Below are 16,054 nucleotides of genomic sequence, written 5' to 3'. Positions count from 1 at the left end.
TAGTGGTTGGCACGGTCCAGAATTTCAGTGTTTTCAAATTTTATGCCCAGGATGGTCATAAGCAACCAACAATACACATGCAAATCACTCCTGCCTTTCCAGGTCACACAATATATATAGCCAAGTCCTTTCCAGGCAAATATTCTCTGAAGATGCCAGCCACAGATGCTGGTGAAATGTCAGGAAGAGATTCTGCTAGAACATGGCCACATAGCCCGAAAAACCCACAAAAAACTATGGATGCCGGCCATGAAAGCCTTCGACTTCACTTCCAGATATTGGTTGACTACAGCTCCAGTCATCTCTCATTATTGCCTACATTGGTTAGGGCTGATGGGAGTTGTGCTCCATCAATATCTGGAGGACTACACATTCTCCATCAATGCTGGAGAGGGAGGTATTCCCCCTTCCAATGGATTCAGATGTGGGACAGGAATTTTTGATACCTCAAAGACAAGTTTCTTCATCCATCCTTTGTATGTGAAACAAGCAATAACTATTTGTGATAGAGCAAAACTTATTTGGGAGGAGGAAATATTGACCAGGAAATCCTGGCAGGGAAAATTAAGCATTACTCCCCACTGCCATTGCTCTAATAAAGATTGGCATCCCCATATTGGAGTTCATTGAGAAATCCTGAGTGATCTAGCAAGATGTTTCCCACAAACAATGTGATTTTGAATCTGCTACATACAGATTTGAGTCCTGAACACACATAGGACAGAGACTGGGTAAATACAGTAACCAATATTTCTGGGAACCTGGAGCAAGGACATGCTAAAAATATGTTGTTTATTGGTATTTGCTTACCATCCTGGTATTTGAAACCGTCAAGGGCAGCTTAAAGATATTTTAAGAATCATAGCCTAAAAACAACAACAGTAAAGCAAAGATTTGTAAGGAAGGATTGAAGAAGCATCTTTAAAATATTATTAAGCACAAAATATTGCTGTTGTTCATTATTCCTCATAGTTGTGCATAGTATGCATGACATAAGACCAAAAAAGTATGTCAATATAAGTGCATTTTATTTTGCAACTTACAGATATTTTTATAATACATTTATACCCCACATTGTTTTGCAGTGTGAAGCTCAGAATATGAATGTGAGGTTTCCAGGTTTTCTCCCATCCCAGCATCCCTGGACTCCTTACAATTTTACCACAAGTGCTTCTGGGCAGAGGGACATTGGGCACTATTCTCAATAGTTTCTTTTTTCTGTAAGAAAATAAATCAAAATAAGATGGAAAAACTGAGGAAGGTTACAAACAGAAGACAATAGCATCCACATCCATATTCACATCCCCTAATAAAACTACATGTTCACACAGTTTGTAAATGCAGGGTAAAAGATCCAACATTGGGTTTCTGTTAATGGAACAAAAGATCCAATGGAAACAAGACATGGTGATCATCACTTCCCACTGCATCCCATCCCTGAGCACTTCAGAAACCTACTCCAGAGAGAATTTGACAGTATCACAGGGTGGAGGAAGAACACGAAGAAAAAGAAGGTCCTAACATGGAGGGAGGACCCAAATACACTATAGTGAAGTCAGAACAGAATCAATAGACACAAAGTACTGCCTGATTTGGGGTTGAAGCAAGAAACAAGCTCATGGAATGCTATGAAATTAGATGAAGAACAGAGAATGACATGCCTAGTTGGCTGATTGTTACCCTAAACTGGAACACTTTGTGCCACAACATTTGTTGCAGGTCTCATTTGTCTCACATGGTAATGGCTTTACAAACCACCTCTACTAAATGAACTGTATTTTTTAAAATTCAGGTTTCAGCTTCTAAGTAGCAATGTGTAACGTAAACATGAAACATCAAGGAAATTATTAAAACTTTGTCTGCTTTGTCTTCCTGCTCCTTACAGAATCAAGGTTTGGAGTCTGTTGCTTATTCTATCACTCAGGGATGTAGACAAGGGGGGGAGTTCTTGGAGTCCAGACCCCCCCTTCCATTAGATAAAATGAATGGTGTGTGCTGCTGCGCCACCACACCCAAGCCCCATTATAATGGTAGCACTTGGTCTGGACCCCCCCCCCCTTCCCAAAATCCTGGCTACATCCCTGTATCACTGCACTTCCATTTAGGACATTTTCTAATGGCATACTTCTAACTGTCCCAGTTCAGTGAGGACAGTCTTCTGTCACACGTTTTCAGCTGCTTTTAAAATTTCCTGGTTTCTCTCTCCTCCCACTTTCCCCCTTTGTTCTCAGATTACTTCAAGCTGCTAACCTAGGCCCAGAACAGACAGGCCTTTGTGGCGCCCTCGTCATGTGCGAGGGTTGCCCGGTGGGCAGAGTGCCCACACACCCAGCAACCCTCGCACGTCATGGATGTGCCGCAGCCCACCAGATGGGGTGCATAAGGATGACGTTGCAGCTGCGCCACTTCCAAACAGGGCTGTGCAGCTGTGACATCATCACGCCGTCTCTGGCACTTTGCGGCATCACAGTGGCACCGCAAAAAGTAGCTGCTTCCAGGCGCTCCTTTTTTGCACCGCAGCAGCACTGCACAATTTGGTTGCTGTGGCACTCTTGCGGAGCAAAGAGAGGCACTGGGGAAGCGCCTCTTTTTGACACTCTGTACCGCGCCCTAGTTCAAATTGCAAAAATAGTTCACATGCAGCAGTGGGAGAAGAGAGGACGGGGTGGATTTTGGTTCTTCCCATAGATTCAGGCAAAAGCAAACTGCTGCATCCTCTTCTAGCTTATATGTTCTTCCTCATTAATAACTTTTGCCATCTTGACCACAATGTGATGTTGTGTAGCCATATGCCTCCAGTTTTCATCTGTGAAATGTTGAAGACCATGTAATCATAGCAGGATGGAGCCAGTATATCAAATTACATGTAGTTTTCTGATTCTAAATACTGATTATGCTGGGCATCTGTTACCATATCCTTCCTTAAAGTCTTATACAGTACACGGAGCCACCAAACTGAAAATAAACCCTTCTATTGCGGATTTGAAGGTCTTGCCTTCATAAAGACCACACATAGACATGGGCTCCCATTTTTCTAATGTCCTTTTATTGTAAAGATAGCATTTTAAATGTAGCACCCATCCCCAGTTTTTGTTCAAAACCAGCCAATAGTTTAAACTTTAAGCTGTTTCACACTTAAGAGAAATTATTCTCACCTCTAAGGAACCTGAAAAAGTCCTCTTCATTGAGACACTGCAAACTGCATAGATATTCAAATGTAATTCCTTAATTGATAAATTAATCACTTAAAAGCCAGGAGGTTAATTGATTTTAAAATATATTTGATATGTTGACCTTATACATATTCCATTGTAGAAAAAGTTTCCATGAGAGAGAGAGGCACCTAACATGTGCTTCAGCCTTACACAAGGATTTATGGGAATTTGCTTGGCTCTTCATGAGGAAACTGCATCAGCTGCTTCCTTGCCTGCTCATCTCAAGATATGGAACAGCTTCTGTGGGAAATACACTTCATTATTAATGTAAATTTATATTTTTTTTATGGCAGTCCTTGAGGGGAAATGACTTGGTTGAGATTTCTGAGTGATATATTCATTCATTTTTCATTTATTAAAGTTTTGTGTCACTTCTCACAGCAAAATAAAATAAAATAAAATAAAAGTTTTAACACAGCATAAATTGGGGGGGGGGGGGGACTTCTCATCATTGATAATCGAAATGGCAAAATCATTATAAGCCTAATAAGATGACAATGCAATCTCAAATACATAGTAATAACAATAAAAAATGTTCATTCACAACAGACAGATATACATCTTGACCTCAACACACCACAAGACAAAACTCCAACATGTGCTTTCCAATTATTTAACCCCTCTGGCTGACCCTGGCCAAGTCACACCCTCTCAGCCTCAAAGGATGGCAATGGCAAACCCTCTCTGAAGAAGCATGCCAAGAAAACCCCATGATGGGGTCACCTTGAGTTGGAAACAACTTGAAGGCACACAACAACAAACAATAAGGCTCACATAAGGTTCTCATTTCATGACATCAGCGCCCTAAGGCCTTTCCCCTCTTCCCTGATTCTCAAGTTGAGACTGCTGCCTTGGAAAAATGGCTGTAATTTCTTCATTTATTAAAGCTTGACTCCTTTCACACCACACAAATTTAGCATTCTGATTCCACTTTTACAGCCATAGCATCATTCTATGATAGTCTGGAGTTTGTAATTTGGTGGAGTAATAGAGCTCTCTGGCTGAGAATTCTAAACACCCCTTCCAAAACTATAAATCCCAGGATTCCATAGAATGGAAATATAGCAGTTAAAAAGTGCAACCATAGTGCTACAATTGTGTAGTTTCAAAAGGTTGTATCATCTTAAGATCATTACTAGTGGCTGTAACATCATCTTTATAACATCACAAACACCTATCTCTCTGGCATTACAAGATGTCATCCCAGGGTCTCCAATTTGGGAGCAAAAATCTCAAGGCCAGAGATAGTCTTGTCCTGGTAACCCCACCTACTGAGAAACAGGGAACCATTATCCGTTAAAAGAAAGTGGGAAATATAAGGCATTCAGCTGGCATTTCCAAAGGAGGCAACACTGTAATATCTGCCGTTGCAAAATTTACAAAAGAATGCTACTAAAGATGAGAGTCTAGGACAAAGTTTACAATGCTGGATATCTTTTTACCACAGCCAATTTCCAAATGGCTCTTGCCCTGGATTTCATATTAGTGATGCTTTATTTACTACCTAAAAAGCGAAAGTGCACTGCAAAACAGAAAAATTTGATTTCCATAAAATTTAGTAGAGATCATAGTTTTTTAAATGAATTGCTATAATTTCAAAAGGAATGCAATATCATGTTGAATAAGACTAACCAGGTGGCTTTTGTGCCTGCTTAATTTGTTATCCAGGTATTTGATGATCAGATTCAAGAGTCTCTATTCCTAGGGTTATTTACCTTAATTTTTTAAAATTTATTTTATCTATCGTTCTCCATCCTCCCATTTGGGGACCCAAAGTGACTTACAATATTGATTAAATCAGAGTATACAGTAAATAGCTTAAATCACTCTATTAATAAAAATTAAATAAATTATTGTACAGTATTAAAATAGCACCAATGTTTTTAAAAAATTAAAAGCATTTAAAACATATCAAAGGGGAAAAGGAGGAGAAAAACCAACACCCCTGTTTAAAAATATATACCTTCTGAAGCAACCAGCTAATAGACACAACTTGCCTAAATAAAAAGATATTTGCTAGCCAAAAGAATGATACCAGACTACCATAGAAGGTAGTTGTACAACCTGGCAGAGACCACCTTTTCATAATTATCAGCCATCTTTAAATCTTTATCAAGAGACTGACACCAATGGGAATTTCCTTAGAAAGTCAAATACTGTAGGATCTTTGGAGTAATGTTTTGCATCAGAACATCAGCAAGGAGGGGAAAAAAGAGTTAAATAACCAATTCTCCACTTGCCACAGTTTATAGATACCAGGAGGCTGTTATTTACATATCAAACAACCTGCCAGTTAATTGCATTCACACAATTAACATGTCTGGTTTGGCCCTTAGTAACCAGGCTTTCAGTCTATCAGCTTTCTAGCGTATACTATGCCATATGCTATTTTCACATTGTTCTCCAAATTCAAGAATTTGTGTGAATGGTTTTAAATCAGTCACATATGGTTCTATGTCTTCTTTCCTGTGAGTACCTGTGAAAATGTCTGTCTCTCATATTTAATACTTGCTTGGGTTCAAACCCACTATCTCGTCATCACCCATTTCTATTCCTTCATTCTTGTGCTTGTTCTACCAATATCACCTCCAACTGGGTTACAAACCACTTGGTTTTCTCCTCTCTTTTCCTTCTCTTCTCTCTTTTTCACCCAGCCAAAAACTCCCCCTCCTGCCTTCCTTGCTCCTGGATCTCCTTCCCATTTTTACCAGACACCAGGAATATGTTTCTCCCTCCCTCCAAGTGTTGCCATATGCTAGTTCCCCAAATCTAGACAGTCACATTTGCATATTATTTACCCATTATGCAAATCATGTGAACACTCCTGAATGGGTTGGTGCAGAGACAGTCAGACACCATTGGTTCTTATTTTTAAAAGCTTTATAGTTAGGAAAAGCTGATATGAAAAACACAGACATGAAAAAAAGCCCACAAGAAAATTGCTCACGGGGAAAAAAGGGACACAAGAAAATTGCCCGCCCAGAAAATTTCTCACACAGAAATATTCTCATATTCAAAATGTTAACATGGAACAAAACATGTTTCTCCCATTGCAAACTGCAACCATGTGCAAGACCTCTACACAAAGCTGACTGACATACCACAAAATTGGAAACTTTTCATTGCCTGGTAACACCACCTTTCCATGGCCCAAAACAAAAAAGACAGTAATTTGCCTATCCAAAAGATCATAAATTTTGACATTCCTAAAAAGTATAGTCAACTGATATATTCAGGTGTGGATAATCCAGATGGAATTCTGGTTTTAGATCATGGAGATCTTATGCATGAAGTGAACAAAGATACCATCTACGGAGATGGAACTTTTGATGAAGTGCCAAATATGTTTTCCCAACTGCACTCATGGTATGCCAAGGTTGGTAATTCATATCTGCCATGTGTTTATATTTCACTGGTGGGGGGGGGGGGGAGAGAACATGGACATTAATAATTGAATGTTTGAAATAATGAAGTTGTTGATTCCAAATGTGGCACCTCAAAAGGGTTTAGTTGATTTTGCAAAGGCTTGTATAGATGCAGCACGGATTGCCATTCTACACACTGGGGTCAAAGGGTATTATTTTCAACTGTGTCAGTCTCATTAGGAAAATCAACAATGTTGACTTGAATACTGAATATGAAAGTCATATTTACTCTGAAGTCTTTTGCGGCATTAGTTTTTGGCCCAACAGATGATGTGAGAAGTGATTTTTGATAAGCTTGCTGTCATATTATTACTCAACACCTTCTTTGCCTCAGTCTTCTCAGAAAAGGCAAAGGGTGCTCAACCTGAGGATAATGGAGCAGAGGACAGGATAGGGGCATTTCAGTACAGAATAAGTAAAGAGATAGTAGAGGAACACCTTATTAATCTAAATGAATTTAAGTCTCCGGGACCAGATGAACTCCATCCAAGGGTATTAAAAGAACTGGCAAATGTAATATCGGAGCCATTGGCAATAATCTTTGAAAACTCCTGGAAAACAGGAGAGATCCCAGCAGACTGGCGGAGGGCAAACGATGTCCCCATCTTCAAAAAGGGGAAAAAAGAGGATCCCAACAATTATCATCCAGTTAGTCTGAAATCAGTACTGTACTAGGAAAGATTCTGGAGCAGATCATTAAACAGAGAGTCTGTGAACATCTAGAAGGCAATGCCATAATCACAAAAAGTCAACATGGGTTTCAGAGAAACAAGTCATGCCAGACAAACCTGATCTCTTTCTTTGATAAAATTACCAGCTTGGTAGATGAAGGGAATGCTGTGGATATAGTATATCTTGATTTCAGTAAGGCCTTTGACAAGGTTTCCCATGACATTCTTGCAAACAAGCTTGTAAAATGTGGGCTAGACAAAGGAACTGTTAAATGGATCTGTAATTGGTTGACCGGCCGAACCCAAAGGGTGCTCAACAATGGCTCCTTTTCATCCTGGAGAAAAGTGACCAGTGGGGTCCCACAGGGCTCTGTCCTGGGCCCAGTGCTATTCAACATCTTTATCAATGACCTGGATGACAAATTGAAGCATCTTATCAAATTTTGCAGATGAGACCAAATTAGGGGGAATAGCTAATACCCCAGAGGACAGGATCAAGATTCAAAATGACCTGAATAGACTAGAAAGCTGGGCCAAAGCTAACAAAATGAAATTCAACACGGAGAAATGTAAGGTATTGCACTTAGGGCGGAAAAATAAAATGCACAGATATAGGATGGGTGACACCTGGCTGAATGAAACTACGTGTGAAAGGGATCTAGGAGTCCAAGTAGACCACAAGTTGAACATGAGTCAACAGTGTGATGCGGCAGCTAAAAAGGCCAATGCTATTTTAGGCTGCATCAATAGAAGTATAGTGTCTAGATCAAGAGAAGTAATAGTGCCACTGTATTCTGCTCTGGTCAGGCCCCACCTAGAATATTGTGTCCAGTTCTGGGCGCCACAATTCAGAAAGGACATTGAGAAACTGGAGCGTGTCCAAAGGAGGGCGACAAAAATGGTGAAAGGTCTGGAAACCATGCCCTATGAGGAACGACTTAGGGAGCTGGGGATGTTTAGCCTGGAGAAAAGAAGGTTAAGAGGTGATATGATCGCCCTGTTTAAATATTTGAAGGGATGTCATATTGAAGAGGGAGCAAGCTTGTTTTCTGCTGCTCCAGAGAACAGGACCCGGAACAATGGATGCAAGCTGCAGGAAAAGAGATTCCACCTGAACATTAGGAGGAACTTCCTGACAGTTAGGGCTGTTCGACAATGGAATGCACTTCCTCGGAGGGTGATAGAGTCTCCTTCCTTGGAGGTCTTTAAACTTGATTTGGATGATCCTTCCTGCATGGCAGGGGTTGGCTGGCTGGCCCTGTGGGGCCTCTTCCAACTCTATTCTATGATTCTATATTTCCAGAGGAAGACAGTTATAATGAGATGCTCATGTACTTCTTTTCTACATATATAGCGGGTGAAGCAAGTAGAGATTCTCAGTTTCCTATAAGAATATGGAATCATCATGACTCAGCCCTGGAACAGTCACCAAAAACTACAAACTGTTGTGAGGGATTTCATAACACTCTTAACTCCCTATTCCATTACAGTCATCCCAGTGTGTGGTTTCTGTTTGATAGACTGCAGGGGGACCTGGCTTGCTACAAATGAACTCTGGCTATTTCACCAGCAGGTTGCCTAGAAGTGGAAAAAAAAAGAAATATGACACATCACCTGACCCGGTTTCCACTTCTGTGCAGCAATATGAGCAGGTTGAAGATAAACCTAATTACTTAAGAAGATTGGCTAATTTGCAATAAAGATTTATATTTGTATCATTATTTACTAGATTTATCAATTAATGTCACTCCCCCCACCTTTAATCCAGGAGTCCCCATTCATTTCAGATGCTTTTCCAACAACTGACAGACTTTTGAGATACAAAAGCAGCTAAATATCTTTCATTTTAAATAACTGCTGTAAAAGAATTATTATATAGTTTACATAATTTTTATATAATTACCAGGTATTATCATATAAATACAACTCACTTTTACATTATTTGGAAATAAAAACACTCTATATATGGTTCTTTCTGCTATATTTATTTATTTATTTAGTCATTTCATTTCATTTTTATGCCATTTTTCTCCCATAAAGGGACCCAAGGTAACTCACAAGCCAAAAACACTCTCAAAACTTTACAGATTTTTTTAAAAAAACAATTAAAATAACCTAGTTAAAACAGTATCAAATTAAGATTAAAAACACACAAAAGTTAAAAACAAAGCTAAAACACAAACCCAATATGAAAGCCATCCTGTCATGATTTTTAAAGCCTGCCTAAATAAAAACTTTTTTACTTGCCAGTGAGAGGCAAGCAGGGAGGGAGCCAGCCTAGCTGCCTATGGAAGGGAGTTCTAGAGGTTGGGAGCAGCCACTGAGAAGACTCTCAAATATAATTATATTATATAACTTTTACATATTTTTTAAGAAGTATATCTGTTACGAGAAATTTGTATTACCCTTTTCAAACTTTAATTTTAAATTTCTATTACTGTTGTTTTTTATTCTGAATAAAGTTTGTCGATTAAAAACTGTTCACTTTTATTTGTCCGGGAAAGCAGCCAAAGGGCTGATAAGGCAGCTAGTTCTCAAACAAACAACCCCCTCCCAGCACAGCAAAGTCAGTGTAAGCTACACAGTCCTAGAGAGTTGCAGTAGCTTTACCAAAAGGGATTACCAAAAGAATTGTCAGACGGTCCGAGGTTCAGGGTAACAGATAGGCAGGTCGATGAAGCAGTCCAAGGTCAAGGTTTCCGGGTATTCAAGACAAGAAGCCAAGGAGCCAGAGACAGAGTCTTTCCCCTAAAAGAGTCAGATATCCACTGGCAAAGAACCACACATGCTCCAGGTGCTTAAGAAGGCAAGGAGCTGGCCTTCAGCTGTGCCTGATTACGAAGACGCTTCTGATAAAGCCTCCGAGATCTTCGAAGGCCCTCTCTTTCTGCTCGACGCTCATTGAAGGTAGGCACACTGCCCAGATCCTCCTCCATGTCCACAGCCTCGGCACCAGGCAAACTGGACTGCTGAACCTCTGGAGGGGCCATAGACTCTGCTCCAGCAGAACTAGGGCCAGCCTCTGGCTCCTCCATTACAGGTTCAAGCCCCTGGGGCTCTGGCTCCTCCATTATAGGTTCAGATCCCAGAGGCTCTAGCTCATCCTCTGAGTCCTCCAAGCCATCTTCCAGGCTGGGCATGACATTATTTCATGTATACACTGCTTCTACAACAAACCCTTCTCCCTCTTGTGTATATTTTTCTGTGTGGCTGTGTGTATTGTTGTTTCCTGTGTGGGGATTTTTCAGTGTGGATATTCTTCCATGTGGATATTTTTCAGTGTGAGCAATTTTTCAGATAGGCAATTTTTTTGTGTGCATTTATGAATTATGACAAGAACAATTTTCTTGTAGGCTTTTTTCATATCCACTTTTTTCTGGTTACCTTAGGTAACACAGGGATGCACATTCTGCTGCTAAATGTGTTCTGTGTATTCCATGCACCCTTTACCACCAGTTATGCACCCTTTTTTTCCTTACAGAGCACATTATATTTTTACAGATAAAGGAGATGCAGATATTCAACAGGTAGACTTCACCCAAATAAGGATTCCACAGAAGTTGGAATGTAGTTTGAGGCATCTAAAATTACCTAATGGCACCTATATTCCCCATCATGCCCACACCATGTCTGCAAAATGGGAACAATCATATTAACTTGACTTGGGATTACTGTAAGAATCACTAAACAAATTTAGGGACAGTGGTTTATTACTCTGGACAGTGGCATAAAAAAGTTTTGTGATGCAGATATACCTTTATTCACTTTTAATGAAGTCTTGGAATTCAGGTCTGCTAACAGTGTAAACAAGCACCAGGTGGCATGGCTAGAATTCAACTGGACAATATGGCAACTGTACATGCCACTCTTTTTCTTTCTCACTGTTTTCTCTCTCCCAACACCCCCAGCACTCAGCCTTTCACTCTCCTCATACTTAACAGGTAGCAGAAATTCTCATTCTCACATTCAATACATACATAAGCAAGGCACAGAAAAGCTTCAACCAGGTAACTGGAGAGGCAAGTAACAGTAAGATTCCTGTATTGTTCCAGCCATGATCAATGCCAGGAATTGAACATCTTTAAGCCCATTCAAAGCCAGCTGTAATTATTTGGATGCATCCTCAAGTACCTTACTCCCGAGGAGTCCAGTGTGTACAGTTTAACAACCTAGCCATTCACTGTCACCCAGTTAGTCAGGGACCCTTGCATTCTCCACATTTATAGCACCATACTCCACTTTAATTTCCTTTCCAACTATGGCACTATCCTAAATATAAGATAAGAGACCTTCCTGACCACTCATATTATTAGTGTACAATGGCATTACCACCCCTGATGTCACCTGGTATGGACAGGGACTGCCAGGGAGCCAGCAGTGGTCAAAAAGGTGTACTTGGCCCTCTCTTTCACCATTGCTGTGGCAGTCTCCATGTGAGGAGGCTTCCACCATGGTAAAGCCAGGAGAGGCACACTTGGGTTTTTCCTTCGCTGCCGCAGCAGAAACATAAGGAACACAGCAGGAGGAGGTCCTGACCAGGTGTCACCCCTCTTTTCGAGTGCCACCTGATATGGTCCGCATACCCTGCACCACCCTGATGATGCCACTGTTAGTACAACAATGGGTATATACAGACTATAGAAATAATGGAGTTTGACACCACTTTAAGTGTTGTTGCTCCATTCTATGGGATCCTAGGATTTTAGTTTTACAAGCACTTTAGCCATCTCAGCCAAAGCATGCTCAGGCCTCACAAAACTGCAAATCCCAAGATTCTGTAGTATGGGGCCATGACAGTAGTGTCAAATTGCATTGTTACTAAAGTGTAGGTGCACACGTTGTTACTACAGCAGTTAAAGTAGAATTGTAGGGCTATCATTGCCCTGGAGGGGACCTCATAGTTGTATTGCAGGCTAGAGAAAGATTGTAAATAATTCAAATTAATTAATTTAGCTTACAAAAACTCAAAATAACCATGAGAGGTACACCCCAAGAGGCTCATTAGTATGCATGCCAAGTTTAAGATGTCTAGGGTTCACCATTTAAAGCTATGGTGGAGATAGAGGGAAAGAGAGATACACTTTGTTATACATTTCTTCTGACAATCTGGTTTTCTGACTCAGTAATCAGATTTTGATGTTCTTTTTCTTACCTAAATTACCATCAAACTAATAAGTGTTAAGTGCCTTTCTTGCTTCTTCAGCTTCCAGTTGAAGAAACTTTTCTGGCTAAAGTCTTCCGTCTTTTCTTCTCTGTTGCTATAATGTGTCTTCATATCAGCTCTGACTTATGATGATCCTATCACAGGATTTTCTTGCCAGAGGGCCTACCATTGACATCCTCTGTGACATGCCCAGTGGGTTTTCCAGTGGGTTTCTATGACTGAGCAGGAATTTGAAGCCTGGTCTCTCAGCATCCTAATTCAACACTCAAACCATTTCACTATGCTTGTTTGCTTTCTTCTCTACTCTTCCTGATGTTCAGTGCACATTCTTACTTCTACCTTCTCAGACCCTCAGTACTACTTTCTTTGAGTGTCAACATTTCCGGAAGCTTTATCTGACACACATTTTCCAGTTTTACATACTTGTTGACTGATTTAGGCTGTGGTCATATACATACTTAGCAGGATATAAGTCACATTGAACCTAAAAAGCAATACTAGTGAGAACATGTGCATTAGATTGCATTCTTAGTATACTTGCTCAGATTCAGACAACATACTGGGCAGTGATGTCTTGGCTTCTTTAGTACAGCAGTTTTACATCTGAGAATCCATATTCTTTCCCATGGCACAGTGTTTGAGAGCCTGCTCACAAACAAACTGTAATATCAAAAGGGTTCCAATCTCTTGCATTTCAATGTACACAGTAAAAGGGAACATCTTGTACTTCAGCATATGGCTTCTGGGGGATGATTGTACAGACAGTATTGTTTCTGTTTCAGAAAGATGAAATAGTCTTTAACACTGACCTCAGCCCAAGAGACCTCTACTCTTCAAAACCTCTTGTACACTTCCAGGATGTGTGGCTTTGTGATCTGAATAATAGAAAGTAAAATAAACTCTCAAAAAAGATCCCCCTAAAGTGAAGCCTGAAAAGGTCTGCAATTCCATCTTTCCTGGCTGAAAAAGTCAACACTATTAATTACAGTGGTGAAAACCTATGTAAAAACACAGGCTGCAATTTTAAAAAAATCAAAATTGTTCCATATGTTTTTTGTGTCTTTCACCTCCCACATACAAATTGTATGGGATAATCTGGACTTATGTGCATTCCCTTCCTCGTGGTGCTTATAAATCAAAGCATACATATCCAGTGGGAGATTTAATTCCTATAAAGTTGACACACCACGTTTCTGTCTTTTTTTGGATTCAGAGAACTGTGGTGAGTTTTGGGTTGCTCACTTTAGCTTTAATTCACATCTCTAATTATCTGGCACTGTCTCTCCTGCCTTTGACTATCCCCTCTAGGTGGTCCAGAGCTTGCAGGAAGATTTACTGGTGAGACTCCAGTGGATAAGCGCATTGTTTTTCCAATATGATTTAATGACTTTTTTTGCCGTTCCCATGGCTGTTGAAATCCTCCACAGCTATTCCCACTGGTGGCAGAGGCTCCTATTGGTCAAGTGAAAACCTTCAGATGTCAAATGTCAATAAATTTGATAGCCATAAATGTAACACAACTCAGTGCCAGATAATCTTGGGTTAAACAGAGTGCAGTGGTGTATATATAAATCATAAACTAGGCCCAAATATTTACTGGTTACAAAAATACAAAATATCACAAGAAATGATCATGTGGGGAAATGCTATGTGTCTGTCTTATAAAATGTCTATCCCTACCTGTATTTATAACCCAATAAAGAAGTGTAAACCTTACTGTACATGTATAGTGCAATTAGAATTTGATTCATGACATGATTCAGTCCAGAACTCTCTATTAGGCTAATGAGAGCAGTGGTTCTCACACTTGCATTCCCAAATGTTGCTGAACTTCATCTCCTAGATTCTCTGAGCATTGGCCATCCTGGCTGAGGCTTCTGGGAGCTGATATTCAACAATAATTGAAGATCCTATTCTGGGAACCAGTGTACTACAGATTTTTTCTGCAGACTGTGGGGAGAAACCTGCTACTAGGCTCAGCCAGTCCTATCCTAGCCATCCATTTTGCTACTCTGGATATTTGTGGTTTCTGGAGTCTTGATACATGTCTGAAATTTCCCTGGATCTTGGGGAAAGAGTATTCTGAGGTGGAACAGGTTATGAATTCAGGCCTGACTAAGACTCCATTTGGTACCAAAACCTGACACACTTCACTGTAGAAAGACAAGCTTGATAGCAAATGATGATGCAGCAAGTGGTCTCCAAGAAAGAAGCACCATGGTCCTCTATTTCATGGGGTCCAGCATCACTTCACAGCAAGTGGTTGAAATGAGACTCCAAACAACTAATCCTACTAAGGCTATGCTATGGCTGACACTTCAAGTCTTTGAGTTGGGATGCACCCCCGCTAGGGTAATAATAAAAGATAGATTCCCAAGGTTTATAACCATTTTGCCAAACAGATCTTTTGAACTACAATATCCATCACCCCCAGCACTGGGGAGAGAAGGAACCTTTTGAACTGCAATTCCATAACCACTTAGCATTGATTTGAACTCTAGCTGCCATAATCTTTTTTCTTTTTGCCACAGTGACTAGAGCATCAGGCTGAAATCCTTTTGGTAACTTGCACTGGACATTCAAAAGTTACACTTGTATGCATGATACACAAGGAGATATGCAGTACCTACTTGTGTGGTTTTTTGCCCACATGTGCAACAGCAGCCAGGAAGCATCAGGTGCAGCTCCACCTTCTGATTCTAATGACCACTGATGCATCTATCTGGTGCATGCAAAGGCAGGAGACATCTGTCATATCATCACCCAACTAGTAACTAACCTCCTCCTGAACCATAATAGCCTGGTGGGACTTTCCACTCTGCCTCTATAATGAGCATGGTATCTGCTAACATAAAGATGGGTTTTGGAGTCCTTATCAGCAATACAGATAAACATTAAAAGTTGCCCAATGTCATAGAAAGAGTTAATTTGATTTTAGTAGGCCTTGCTAGATAATTTCACGTTAGTCTAATAGATCAAGGCTGAAAAAGGCTCTACAGCTGGAAACAGACTGGGGGAGTAAACTTTCCTATTAACAGCCTGGTATAGTTGTCATAGCTATTAGAATGAGAGATAGATCACACATGTGCACGTCCATTTGTTTCTGTACTATAGTTTCTTTGGACCGCAGCTCCCAAGATTCCCAAATCAGAGTTGAATGCCTATGTTTTGGAGAACAAATCCCAAAAACACTTCCCATTTGCCCCATGTTTAGCGTTGACTGGGGTTGTACTCAGAAAGATTGAGCTTGGCAAAGCTGTATTTTTGGACTACACCTTCTCCTTCTTCCATATGGTGATTAGATCCTGGGTGTCATGATTACTCCATGCTACCTTCTGACCTCTGCTCCTTCTCACTTTGTTTTTTTTCCCAATGAGCTGTGCCTTCTCATGGTGTAGTCAAAGTATGACAGCCTCTGTTAAGCCATCTTAGCATCCAGAGAAATGTCTGGTTTGATCTTTTCAGGGACCCATTTGTTTGACTTTTTGGCTGTCCATGGTATCCTCAGCACTCAGCACTCAAGCATCACATCTCAAATGAATGGATTTTCTTCCTATCCTTATTATTATTAGTAGTAGT

At 40.3% G+C, this 16,054-nt stretch overlaps 1 long non-coding RNA gene across 2 annotated transcripts in view; it reads left to right on the top strand.

Annotated features, from left to right (window-relative positions):
- The window catches only part of LOC121929372, a 133,894-nt gene that overhangs the window by 1,139 nt on the left and 116,701 nt on the right, over positions 1–16,054 (top strand). The window contains exon 2 of one of the 2 annotated variants that reach the window (XR_006103659.1): positions 1,086–1,887. The exons of the other annotated variant lie outside the window; for it this stretch is intronic. This is a non-coding gene — a long non-coding RNA (uncharacterized LOC121929372). Of the gene's footprint in view, positions 1–1,085; positions 1,888–16,054 lie in introns of those variants that run through there. 2 annotated transcript variants of the gene reach the window in all.

This window comes from Sceloporus undulatus, chromosome 4 (assembly GCF_019175285.1).
Source record: "Sceloporus undulatus isolate JIND9_A2432 ecotype Alabama chromosome 4, SceUnd_v1.1, whole genome shotgun sequence".
Taxonomy (NCBI): Eukaryota; Metazoa; Chordata; class Lepidosauria; order Squamata; family Phrynosomatidae; genus Sceloporus; species Sceloporus undulatus.
Note: the sequence above shows the minus strand (reverse complement) of the source record. Positions and strands in the feature narration are given on the sequence as shown.